The 13,345-nt window shown below is 42.8% G+C and overlaps 1 long non-coding RNA gene across 3 annotated transcripts in view; it reads left to right on the top strand.

The window, feature by feature from the left end:
* Positions 1 to 13,345, top strand: part of LOC132672329 (uncharacterized) — a 98,923-nt gene that overhangs the window by 11,476 nt on the left and 74,102 nt on the right. The window contains exons 1-3 of one of the 3 annotated variants that reach the window (XR_013557557.2): positions 3,107 to 3,225; positions 3,877 to 3,939; positions 7,435 to 7,492. This is a non-coding gene — a long non-coding RNA (uncharacterized LOC132672329). Of the gene's footprint in view, positions 1 to 3,106; positions 3,226 to 3,876; positions 3,940 to 7,434; positions 7,493 to 13,345 lie in introns of those variants that run through there. The other 2 variants (XR_013557556.2, XR_013557555.2) reach the window with 2 other exon arrangements.

The following is a 13,345-nucleotide window of genomic DNA, read 5'->3' as shown; positions in this document are numbered from 1 at the left end:
TCAATTTGCTGGTAGTGAAATCAAGGCATAGAGAAAATGGACTTGATGGAAGTGGCCACAGAGACGCTGGCCTCTTTACTGTCCGTCAAGAGCTCTTTCTACTACAGCCTAAGGAGTGCTAACGTCTAACATTTAACATTTCAGCATTAGGGCCTGCCCCAGAGGCCAGACAAATCCAGGTTAAAACCCCTGCACCATTCCAGGCTGGCAGTGTAATCTTGGACAGAAAGCTTAGCTTCTAACTCCTATGTTTCTTTACTTAGGAAGTCAACATAATTCCTATTTCACCTTAATACTTTGCCAATATTAAATGAGATAATATTTTCAATGATTTAAAATGGCTCCTGGCAACTTAGTCGACAAAGCTATTTTTATTAGCCGAAGTTACTTTCAGTGAACTGCAGAGCATTTGGAGCAAAAGAATCTTCTTAGCCAGGGCTTGGCTCCAGTGTGTGTGAACTGCATCTGCCACTTGGATCCTTAATTAATTAAAGACTGGAAATCATTGCATTTCTCCGGAGGAGATGAACACGTCAATGGTTACAGGGAATGAAAGGTAAAAAGGGTTAACTGGAAAACTTGTGCAACCAAGGGTTAAAATAGCCTTGAAGCAAAAGCAGAAGAGTTCTGGCCTCTGGCTTATGATGCAAAGCCAAGTGTGTTTGCCTTTGTGAGACCAGGAATGCTTCTGGTGAGCCTTGTTTGTTGTGGAAACTGACATGATCAAAGTGGAAAGAATTAAAACGATCCATCAGAATAATAGCCAAGGCTGTATATGGACTCCCCAGACAGAGACTTGAACCTGAAAGTTCCCACTGAGGACAGACAAGCCGGCTGACAGCAAGCAGCTGGAAAGGATGGGAAAGTGTCTCTCTAGGCAGACGTGTGCAGCTGGGCAATAAAAACCCTGCGTCTGAAACTAGATGAGAGTTCATTCAGATCTGGGGAGACGAAATGGTGAGATGGAGTGTGGACCTCGTGTTCTTTAGGAACCTTGGCAACACCTAGGCTGTGGTTTTCAGGTGTCAGCTTGTTGAGTGGAGTTACTAAGTGAAGCAGGCACTTTGTATTAAAGCATTTGGGTTAAGAAAACTGCTAATTGTGATGGAGATTCTGTGCCAATGGCACAGCTCTAAGTGTTGGAGGCATTATGTCATGCTTTTCCCCAGAGCAGTCTCCAAATGTTGAAAAATTCTCATTATGATTAAGTAGAATTAAGAGTCCCTAAGTGGCTGGCATGATTTTGTATTGTTTGCTCACTTAGTCCTTTATCCCAGGATGAGGATTAGTTAAACTCTTTGATATTCTATCAAGTATGAAATGACCTTGGAACCCCAACTGTTGCTAAGTTAGGATGCCTACTGGAGGCATCCAAGGAATTACAAGACAGAAGAGTGGGATAAGATCTTAAAGAAGCCCGGTGCTACTTACATATTTTAGAGGTGGGGAAACTGAGGCCTGGAGAGGAGAAACAACTTGCTCAATATTACACAGAGTCTTCTGCTTTTCAGGCCAAGGTTTGTCTGTTGCTATGTTAAGGAACCCCCAGAAAATGGACTATTGGCTTAGAATAACACCCACAAGAGGTAGTGTCACATTGTGGGCATATGTAACTTGAGATACTGAAAGGTTATCACGCTGTTTTTATTTTCAAAAATAATAATGATCTTGCTTTTTTCTGGGTTTTTCTTTGTATACATTGGTATAGCATTTTAATCTTTCTCCCTCCCAGGGCACATTTTACCAGGATTCTCCTGGACAGAGGCAGGTAGATGCAGAGTGAGGCTTTTACAAAGATCACTAACATGCCCAATACTGGGCCCAATGAGATAATTTAATAATCATAATACCTTACACTGAGCGCTTTACAAATCACTTTTTAATCTCTTCTTTCATTAATCCATACACAATCTTAAGAGGGAGGCAGAGCAGTTATTACCACCATCCATCTTATGGATGCACTAAGCAGGAGCCTGGGCGCTTCCCTGGGGTCATAGGCCCCAGAATAGGTGAACAGAGTCCAGCTGGGGGCTCCAGCCTCCCAGGACTGTCAGGTTGGGCACCTCTCCCAGTAAGCAGTGGCCTGGATGCCTGGATTCCCTAGGGTGCACGCTCTGAGCTCTTGACTTGATGGGAGTTTCAGGAAATTCTTTTTTGCAGAATTCACTTTTTTTTTTTTTTTTTCTTCCAGAGGGAGGGACTAGAAGTGAAGAGAGGTGCTCAGAAGGAGCTAGAGCAGGTTGGTGGTGGAAAGGGCGGGGGGGGGGGGGGGGGGGGGGGGTTGAGGGGGTGGGTGAGTGGAGAAGGCAGCCTGGAAGTCTTGGCATTTAAAAAAATAAGAACCGGGAAAAGGTTTGAGTCTGTAGACTTCAGATGTGAAATCCCAGGAAGAGGCTCCTCCTTGTCCTTTCTGTGGGCTCCCAGCATTTGCTAACTTGAGGAAAAGGTTTGATGTTTGCATTTCTTGTTATCTGCCCTCCTCCAGGAGGGTACCCGAGGAGTTAGGGTTCACAGACTTCTAGGCACTGGGCCCCATTCGGCAGGGAGGTGGGGGAGAGCCCACAGGCCTCCTGTGGAGCAGCCTGGGGATGGGAGGAGAAAGTCGGCCTGGAATCAAAGCAGTAAGAGAAACCCTGGGGGGGGGGGGGGGGGCGGGCGGGAGCGGCTATTGGGCTGCCTCTAAGCTCTCAGCCAAGGCTTTGCCCAAGCTAATTTCCTGCCAGGCCCTAACACAGGTACCACCCCTTTCCCACCCTTCTTCCAGATCCACTCCATCTCTAACATCGCTAAGGGAGGGAACCCAGAAAAAGAAAGCTGGGCCTTCTAGGTTTCTGTTTGCTTTGAAACCACTTATGGGACAAGAATTAGGGCCCACAAATGTGGCCCCTCAGGAATGGCCCCCACCCCCACCTCCCAACTCTAGTTGAGTTACCAAATGAGGCCAATTCATTCTCTGGAATGTTGCAGCCCAGGCAATGATGATTGATACTGACAGGGAAGCTTTCATGTAGCAATATCCCCGGCCACCGGCTGTGAGGCAAAGAGAAAGAACTCTCTGGAATTCACAACATTCCCCCTCCAATTAATCCCCAGCCACCCCGCTGTGTGTGAATGGGTTGTGCTGGGGATTCGTAGCTCTGATGCGGGGGATTTGCTGATTCCTTTGAGCCCCCTGAGGAGAGGTGATATGGAGAGCAAATAATCAGCATGCAGCACGGAGGCGAGGTAATGAATTGGCTCGGCTGGGCCTGGCTTCACTATTTGTACACTTTTAGGCACCTCGGAAACTGGGTTTGCAGACAAAAACCTGTGCTGAGGGGCCCTCAACCCCCGACCTTTTGTGGGCCGGGACCCCTGCGGACTCTCCTGCTAGTTTAAGATTGGAGCCCTGTCTCAGAAAGGAGGAGACAGAGGTAGAGTGCCCAGTGCCCGGATTCTGACTCTCCCCACCCCCACCCCACAGGCGCCGTCAGACACTCACCCCAGTCAGGACCAGCTTCGCTCTGTTTGCCTTCGACTGAGTTGCAGTTTTCAGTCTAAGTCCACTGCCTTTCAGAATGCGGTTTACTTTTCACTCAGGGCTCCAGGTGCATTTCTGCGAAGCCTTCGCCGCTGGCAAGATTAAGCTGTGGCTTTTTCGTGTTTGCAGAGCATTGTGACAGGCCCACGGTATTTTGTTTTGCTGGATGAGGGGTCTGTCTCGGTCTGCTTCGGTGCCTCCCATGGTACTCAAAAATAATAATAGTACCTGACTAAAATAGTAACTAACGTTTGTTGAGCACTTACTATGCAGGCACTAAGAGTTTACATGCATTATCACATTAAATCCTCACAGGGATCTCTGAAGTTCGTGCCATTCTCTGCTTTATTTTATAGAGAGGACAAAGAGGCTTAGAAATTCCTAACCAGCACGGGGTCACAGACTGGAAGTGGTAACTGGTAAGTAGGAGGAGTCAGATTCCCACAAGGGTCTGTCCCTCCGTACAACCTCCGGTTCCCTCCAACCCCTTGCTTCTGTTTAGGCTCTCTAGGCTCTCTGTTGCTTCTCGCCTGGAGAGCCTGCCACATTATCTTCCAGCTTCCAACCGGCAGAGCTTCAACCCCCCATCCACACTGCAGCCAGGAGGAGGGCTCTAGGAGAGACACCCCAATGGGTCACTCCCCTCTTAAACTCTTCAGAGTTTCCCCAAACCACCTAGAAGAAAGTTCAAATGCCTCAGCCTAGCACACAAGCCCCTTTATGATTGGGCACCTGGAAAGAATTAAATAAAGATTGAGGAGATAATCCTAATAACCCCTTGAAGGAGTCTGCTGGGTGGGGCTGTGAAGGGAATATGGGCCCCTTTTTCTGAGGCTCCAGAGTCTCCTTCTGGGCCTGGCTCCCCAGGGCAGTTTCCACTCTGACCCTGCCCTCATCTTGTCATTCTTGACAGTTGCTACTATTTACTTGCCTTCCTGTGTCCCTCCTCCTCCATTCAGGATCGAAGGTGTTGGATGCAGATTTTACTTTTGGTTCCATGATATCTGAAGAGAATTCACACTGAACACTTTTATTTTTAAGGATTTTTGTTGTCAGGAACCACAGGGCACTAGACAAAAACTATGACAGTGTCCCTAACTATTTGATGCTCATTGTCAACCACTCTGAGGTTTCATATTTTACGGGCCAAGAAATTGCATTTTTGTACACTGAATTTGGGTTTTCCTCGATTGACTGACAAATGAGCCGCTCAGGCTCTCCCACGGGTCCTGCCTGCCAGTCCCTGTGCGGTGTTAGCCACAGCATCTTTGTTTTCACAGCAGTGCTACTATAATTATTTAAGCATTTCATTATAAACTGTCCTTATTTTATACAAACACGTGTAAAACTGAAATAGTCAATAGTCTATCAACCGTACTTATTGAGATGCTGTTATAAGTGGCAGAATGTGGCAAACAGAACAGCTAAGATCCCTGCATTATGTAATTTACGTAAGGAGGGCTGAGAAAGATCATGTACAAATAAATAAATATGCAAGATCATGGTTAGCAGCATAAGGAAATAAAACAGGGTAATGTGATAGAGAAGTGGTGATGCTGCTTTAGATTAGTGACAGGACGGGCTTTCTTTTTTTTTTTTTTTAATGTTTATTTATTTATTGAGAGAGAGACAGAGAGAAGAGGGGCAGAGAGAGGGAGAGAGAATCCCAAGATCCCAAGCAGGCTCCACACTGTTAACCCAGAGCCTGACCATCAGTTGCAGAGCTTGACCTGGGGCTCAGTCCCACTAACCGTGAGATTGTGACCTCAGCCAAGAGTCAGATGCTCAACTGACTGAACCACCAAGGTGCCCCTAGAGGATGGGCTTTCAGAGCAGGTGATATGTGAATGGTAACCTGAATGGTAAGAAGGAACCATCCATGCAAATAATAGGAAGTAAGGCATTCCAGGCAAGTGCCAAGGACCCAAGATGGGAAGAAGCTTCTCTTTGAAGGCACAATAAAGAGGCTGGAAGCGATGGAGTATGTTGAATGAGCAGAAAGTGGGATGGGAGATTAGGCAGGAGATGTGAGCCAGCAGATCTTTAAGATCTTGTAGGCCAGTGGCTTTCAAACATATTTCCCAGAGAAAATACATTTGACATTGCATTCCACTACATACACACACACACACACACACACACACACACACACACACACACATCTGAAAGAGAAGTTTCATGAGATAATATTTATTCTTACTACATACAATAAACTCTGATATTTTCTATTTTATTTTATTTTAAAATGCTGATCCTTCCCCAGAACATTGGTTTCACACCTTACTAAATGGCTTGGTTTGGACTGCTCTGTTCTAGACCATAGCAAGGAGTTTGGATTTTATTCTTGGTATAATTGGAAACCTCTGGGAAGTTGTAAGCGGAGAGTAATATGGTCTGATTTATGTTTTTAGCTTTGCTGTCTAGAGAGCAAATTATGTGAAGGTGGGTGAGAACAACAGCACGGAGATGAGTTAGGAAGCTATTGCATTGCATCTAGTGGAGAAATAATGGTGGCTTAGACTAGAGTGGTGGCAGAGGAGACTGAGAGAAGTGGATGAATATTATAACATTTGGAGGTAAAGCCAACATTGGATGTGTGTGAAATGTGAAGAACAGAGAGGAGGCAAGGATAACTCCAAGAGCTGTTTGTTTTTAGCAATATGTGGTGTAGTCATTTCCTGAGATGAAAAATTGCAGAGTGATCAAATTTTGGGGAATGAGAACATTGCTTTGGATATTTCAAGTTTAGGATTCATACTATACATCTTATTGGAGATGTTAGGTAGGGATTTAGAAATACCAGTAAAGGTGCTTTGGTGAAATATCAGGGTTAGCAATGAAGCTCTAAGAGTCAAGGGCATATGGATATGATTTAAAGCCATAGGTCTACAGGAATTTATCTAGAGAGAATGTGTGGCTAGAAAGGAGCAGTAAATCATTAGATTTAGTAAATCTAAGTCATTAGATATACTGAAAGTCTCAGGTAGTCATCCATTGGACATAAGGAGGGCAACTGTTAAATTACAGAGGAAAAACCAAATCTAAGAATATATGTGAAATGTTAGCAGTATATCATCTAAAGTGTCCTTAGGAATTGTCTAATACATTTAATTTTCTGTGGATTGACCTCCTCTCACATTGTTTGAATGACTTCTTGTTGAACTTTTACTCATACAACTTTAGTGTCCTTTTCTAGAAGTTCTTTACAAAAGTGGAAGACTATCTGTATACAAGATCTTATTCTTTGTTTAAAACATTGCTCTTATTCTCTCACATCTATGTAGATATTCTAGCTGAAGAAGTTTATATTCTCATTCAACCTAACTTTCTTTCTGGGGCTGGAACACATCTATTTTCACCTTTCTTGCTAAGGAGACGCCATTCTTTGTCTACTATTTCCCATCTCTTTCTGTCACATAGGGTGTCAGGATGACTTAATTGTGTAAGCCATCCCAAGAAAAAAAAAGATTCTTCCCTCCTTTCCTTTCCTTTCCAGTCCTTTTCCTTCCTTTCCCTTCCTTTCCTTTCCTTTCCTTTCCTTTCCTTTCCTTTCCTTTCCTTCCCTTCCCTTCCCTTCCCTTCCCTTCCTTTCCTTTCTCCTCTCCCTTTCCTTCCTTTCCTTTATCCTCTCCCTTTCCTTCCTTCCTTCCTTCCTTCCTTCTTTCCTTCCTTCCTTCCTTCCTTCCTTCCTTCCTTCCTTCCTTCTTTCCCTCTTCTTTTTTTTTTCCTTTCTCTTTTTCTCAAGGGCAGTGGTTTTCAAGCTTCAAATGAAATCTTAAGTTAAAGCTCCAGAGAGAAAATGAGCAATGGAATAATGGTACCTTCTTCTTTCCTTTGTGGAGACCTTATCAGCAACTTTATGAAATCTAGGTTTCCTCAAATCATTACTGAAGTGGATTCATTTCCTCTTTGAGGAGTCTTCAGGTAAGAGGAATCTCTAATGTCTATGAGCCAGTTGTTTACCCAGAGAAGGTAAGTAAAGATGGTTTCCTGTGACAGCATCACTGATAGTATTTCACCCTCGAGGAATAGTGGAGAGCCAGAGAGCTTATACAGATTGCATCTTAAAAAGAGAATCATATTTTGTGAGTTGGTCAGAAAATACGGTATGCCCAATGATTTAAATAATTTAATACAAATACATCGGTGTGATTTCTTTTTTCCAAAAGGCAATACAGTATAGTTTAAATAATGCTCCCTCTGGAATCAGAAGCCTTGAGTTCATTCTCTGCTTTATCTCTTATCAGCTGTAAGCCTGGCATCAGAGCAAATAATGTAACGTCTCTGAGCTTCAGGTTCTTCGTCTATCGGTTGGGCAAAGAATCTTCCTCATTTGTTGCAAAGATTAACCAAGAAAAGAACACACAGAGCACCTAGTACCAGCAGTACTTGTCATACAGTAGGCTCTTAACATAAGACAAATAGTTATTATGATTATATTGTTGCATTGCCTACTTTGGTGACAAACATGAAGACCTGGATCAGATATGACCTCCAACCCTGTAAATGCTGATGAGACATCTGGCTGATATTGAGATGGAGCATGACATGTGTCTAAGGGCTAAGTGAAATGGATTTTGTAATATATGGTCATACCTTGGATGACTTCTCAGAAACTCAAGTCTGTTATATACCTAAGGAAATGAAAAAGCCAAAAACTTCTGGCACCTGGCCTAACGGCCTGGGTTCTTTTGAGTCAATATGGTTTGTCCTCTTTGTTCTTATTTAATAGGAGTTAGGTCCTGACCACAGCTCATTTCTACATGACTTCATCACTGGGATGCCTCCCTAAGTTTTCAGAATAGAAGACCACAGAGGATAAACATAACTAAGACATAATTTCTATGGAAATGGAGGCCTGCAAAATGAAAACTGAGATTCATTTATTCGTTCTTTCATTCACTCCATAAATATCTACTGAACTTTGTGTACTGAGGACACATATGTATAGAGACTGTATCGTGATAGTGACAAGACAAACAAAACCTTGCCCTCATGTGAGGTCAGGCAATAAATAAATACATAAACAAAAAAAGATAATTACAGGTTGTGGTAAGCGTGGTGGGGAAAGTAAGCATGGTGCTGTGACAGAGACTCTAATAGTTAGGAAGGGCTTCCCATAGGAGACGGGGTTCAAGATGAGACCAAAAAACCAGCCACATGAATAGTCAAAAGAGAAGCTCTCCGGACAGAGGCAGCACCAAGGGTGCTGAGGTGCGAAAGAACTGGAAAGTTTAAGAGCTTCTAGAAAGCCAGCATGACTGGAGTATAATGAAGGAAAGAAGGGGAAACTTGAAAATTTGCTGCATCTATGGGAAGTCACTGGGGGCTTTGAAATAAGGGGAGTGACATAAGCTGGTTTTTATTTTCAAAAAAATCAATGTAAAAAAGAGCTGATGGGAGAAGGCTAAGAGTTGGCACAGTAGGAGAGCTAGGAGGTGACATAGATGAAAATGGATAGTGGCTTAGGGCAGAGAGGACTAGAGAGTCTCAGGATATAGTTTGGAGACAGAGCAATAGCATTTGCTGATAGTGAGAGAAAGGAAAAAATCATAATTTCTGGCTTAACAACTGGTGGTCTGTCATTTTCAGAGAAAGGGAAGACTGTGATATGATCAGTTTAGGAGTTGAGTGAAGAGGGACTCATATGTTTTCATTTCAGAAACGTTTAGTTTGAGATGCTGGTGAAACCAGCAGGCAGATATGCCAGAAAGTCATTGGATGTGGAAGAAACTCTAGAGCTCAGATGAACTGCTAAGCTGGAGACAGAAGTTTAAGGATCTTTAGAAACTGTTTATATTTGAATCCAAGGGGATGGGTAAAACCATCTAGGGAGAGGAAGAATGAAAAAAGGGCCCAGAATCTGCCCCTGGGGACTCCAAAATTAAGATGATTATAGAGGAAAAGGAATTAGTAGTAGAAACTAAAAAGCCATGGCCTTGAGGTAGGAGGAAAATCTTAAGTGATGTCTCTAGGGGGAAAAAAATAAAAAAGCTTGGAGAGGTAAGTGTGGTAAGAGTGAAGAAGTGGTCAACTGTGTCAAAATCCATTTGTAAACCCAAACTTCTCTATATGACACTCAACAGCACCCACTGGGGCAAGGTTGATCCTGGCTAAATCTCCCAAAAGTATCAGAAGGGCAATTTATTTAACCTTTTTTTTGAAGTCAATATAAGAACTTTATTATTTTTTAATTTCAGCTTTATTGAGGTATAATTGAATTACTTAAACTTTCTGAGTGTTTCTTCATTTATAAAATAGGGGAAATACATGCATCTCATAGGCATTTGTAAATAGTGAATAAGATAATTTATATAAACTATTCATAGAACATTAGGTATACAGTGTTCAATAGATGGCAGTTGTCATTATTAAATAGCATTATGTGTAGAAACCAGAAGACCCACATTCTAGTGATTTTAACGTAGACTCTGCATTTAACAGTGGTTTTATTGGGCAATAGTAGTAATTTGAATTTCAGTTTCCTTACTAGTCAATTGGGGACAATAGTTCCTGTCCTGCCTTCTTTTCTTATAAGGCTGTCAGAAGGATTCAATGGTGTAGTGACTATGGGAGGGCTTTATAAGCCATCCAGTACTGAGGAGATATGAGGACTTTCTATTTGTTCAGTAGAATTTCTATTTGTCTAGCTTTCAAATCAGCCCACTGCCTACACTTTAGGAGTGCTGGGAATAGGTTTGAGGGAAGCAATAGACAAAAGTGGAAAATGACGTTTTTTAACTCGACCCAAACCTATCAGATTTAAGGTTCAGCTTGGCCACACTCTGTTTCCTTCATTTTCTTTTGAAGGGATCCACAAGAATCAAGATATTAATGCAAGTGCGGAGCCAGAATCTCTCTGATATTCCTTTGATGGAAGCAGAATGTTCCTACCTCAGGCCCTTTGTACTTGATGGTTTCCTCTGCCTGAAACATAATCACATATATCTATATTGGCTCATTCCTTATTCTTTCAGTTCTGCTCAAAATTCAGCTTATCTGAACCTTTTCCAGACCAGCTGCTTTAAATTAGCACACACACTCAGCCCCCCATCCCCCCACTTCATTTTCCTTCTGACATGGTCCACTCACTAGAATAGAAATTCCACAAGGAAAGAGATTTGTTGGTTCTTTGAGTCCTTTATTTCTAATATCTGGTGCTTATTAGGCACTGAAAAAAATGTTTGCTGAATGAATGAATAAATTAATCAGAACCTGATGACTCCATAAAGGAGCAAAGACATTAGGAGTTTAAAAAGACCTGGAGAGGGGCGCCTGGGTGGCTCAGTCGGTTGGGCGTCCGGCTTCGGCTCAGGTCATGATCTCGCGGTCCGTGAGTTCGAGCCCCGCGTCGGGCTCTGTGCTGACAGCTCAGAGCCTGGAGCCTGTTTCAGATTCTGTGTCTCCCTCTCTCTCTGACCCTCCCCCGTTCATGCTCTGTCTCTCTCTGTCTCAAAAATAAATAAACGTTAAAAAAAAAAAATAAAAAAAAAAAAAATAAAAAGACCTGGAGACAACCCTTAATTCTGTCATTCACCACAATGATAAACTGATCAGTGTCAGTTCCTTTGGTCTATTATGTGAGGATACCTGACTATATTCCTTAGAAAGCTGTGAGGATTAAAGGAGACATGGAATTTAACTGTAATCAGAGTAGAGAATTAACATTTATTGAGCATCCACTACAGGCTGGACCCTTTACATAAAACCATTCTCATAATACTATTGTAAGGCAAGTATCATTTTTTTCCCTATTTAACTGAGATCAGTCTGAAGCTCAGAGAGTTGTTACCCAAACAGTAAATGGTGGAGTTACTGTTTTCATCTAGCACCTTTCATACCCTTTTCACCATGGGCCACTTTTCACATGTCAGTTGTTATTTTCAGGAGCCAAATGTGGAAGCCAATGCTGCATATTGAGTTGTCATCAAATCTTGATAAAAGGACAGCAGTGTGAAAGAAGAGATTTTGGCAAGTGAAACTTGTCTCCTTGTTGTGGTTAAATCTTGCAAAGGAAACTGCAGCCAACTCTCCTGAAAGTGCTGTAGTCAATTTGTAGGGTCAATAACAGCTTCCTCAGTCTCTGCCTGACCAGGGGGCTTGACTTGTTTCAGAGCCTCTCTGGAGCGTTTGGTGGCTCATTTCACCTCTGCTCTTCAGCAAATGTGGGATCTACTGAAGAAAGGCTCTACACTCTGCAGACTCCCTTCATGTGCTACAAAATAGAGACAGAAGGGCCAGGTCAAAGCAAAATCCTGGCTTTCTTCTTTCGAAGCCTGTTCTGGCCCTTTCTTTAAAAAGATTTTTTTTATATATATTTATTTTTGAGAGGGAGAGATAGAGAGCGAGCAAGAGCGAGCATGCAAGCTGGAGAGGGGCAGAGAGACAAAGGGAGAGAGATATCCCAAGCAGGCTCTGCACTTTTAGCACAGAGCCTCAATGCCAGGCTTGAACTCAGAACTGTGAGACCATGATGCAAGCTGGAACCAAGAGTCAGACATTTAACTGACTGAGCCACCCAGGTGTGCCTGTTCTGGCCCTTTCTTTATTTAAAAACAGTTTTTAATGCTTATTTATTTTTGAGAGAGAGAGAGAGAGAGAGAGAGAGAGAGTGAGCACAAACAGGGGAGGGGCAGAGAGATAGAGAGAGAGGGAGACGTGGAATCTGAAGCAAGCTCCAGGCTCCCAGCTGTCAGCACAGAGCCTGATGCAGGACTCAAACTCATGAACCATAAGATCATGACCTGAGCCAAAGTCAGAGGCTTAACTGACTGAGCCACCCAGGAGCCCCTGTTCTGGCCCTTTCTAATGTATGTTGTAACTGCTGCCCAGGTCTCAGAGAATTTCATTTTTAGATTTTCTACGTCCCAAATATATTTTTAGTGAATGGTGTCTTCTGCCCTTCAGGGTTTCTGGGCCACTTGGGCCCAGGTGAGTCACCTGTCTCAAAAGAATGCTGCTGATTCTGACAGAAAGCTCCATGAATGTAGATTTCTGTCTCACTAGTCGTCTTCTTCTTCTTCTTCTTCTTCTTCTTCTTCTTCTTCTTCTTCTTCTTTTTTAAGTTTAGTTTACTTATTTTGAGAAAGATAGTGCACAGGAGAGGCAGAGAGAGAGAGACTCCCACACAGGCTCTGCTCTGTCAGCACAGAGCCCGACGCAGGGCTTGAACTCACAAACCTCAAGATGATGACCTGAGCCCAAATCAGGAGTGGGTCTCCTAACCAACTGAGCCACCCAAGTGCCCCTTATTTTTCTTTTGGTTGTACTGGTGGGGAAATGTGGTTTTTGAACACAATAAATTGCTTTAACAAGCCGGGTTTCCCATTTGTTTCTCAGTTTAGGTGAGGTGGCAAGTCTGGTTACATAAATAGGTTTCTTAGAACAGTAATTCTCACACTTTTCATGTTCCTGGTATTTTTAGTTGCAGGACTTAAAAGGATTAAAAGATTCATCCAACAGCAGTAAACAAGTTGGCAGTCATTATTGATCAGTCTGAACTACAGAGAGTAATATTGTCTTACATTTTAATTTTTTTTCAGTATTCCCTTGATCTTCCAGCATTGCTGTTGCTGTTTGCTAGAAAATTTGAATATCCTAACTACTCTTTTTTATATACACAGAGGACAATGTTCTCAAGTGTTCCAGCAAACACTTCTTTCTTTAGTACCTGCTTGAATCTGTGATACAAATCTTTCTGGTTCAGAGCAAGTTTTGCTCTGACTACATCATGTTACATAAGCCACTGAATGCAATGCTTAATCAGTGGGCTTGGCTAAACAGAATATCTTTAGTGATAGCCAAAGTGTATTGAGCATGTTGATA

The sequence above is a fragment of the Panthera onca genome, chromosome C1 (genome assembly GCF_046562875.1).
Source record: "Panthera onca isolate mPanOnc1 chromosome C1, mPanOnc1 haplotype 2, whole genome shotgun sequence".
Taxonomy (NCBI): Eukaryota; Metazoa; Chordata; class Mammalia; order Carnivora; family Felidae; genus Panthera; species Panthera onca.
This window is presented reverse-complemented; position numbering and strand designations above follow the sequence as displayed.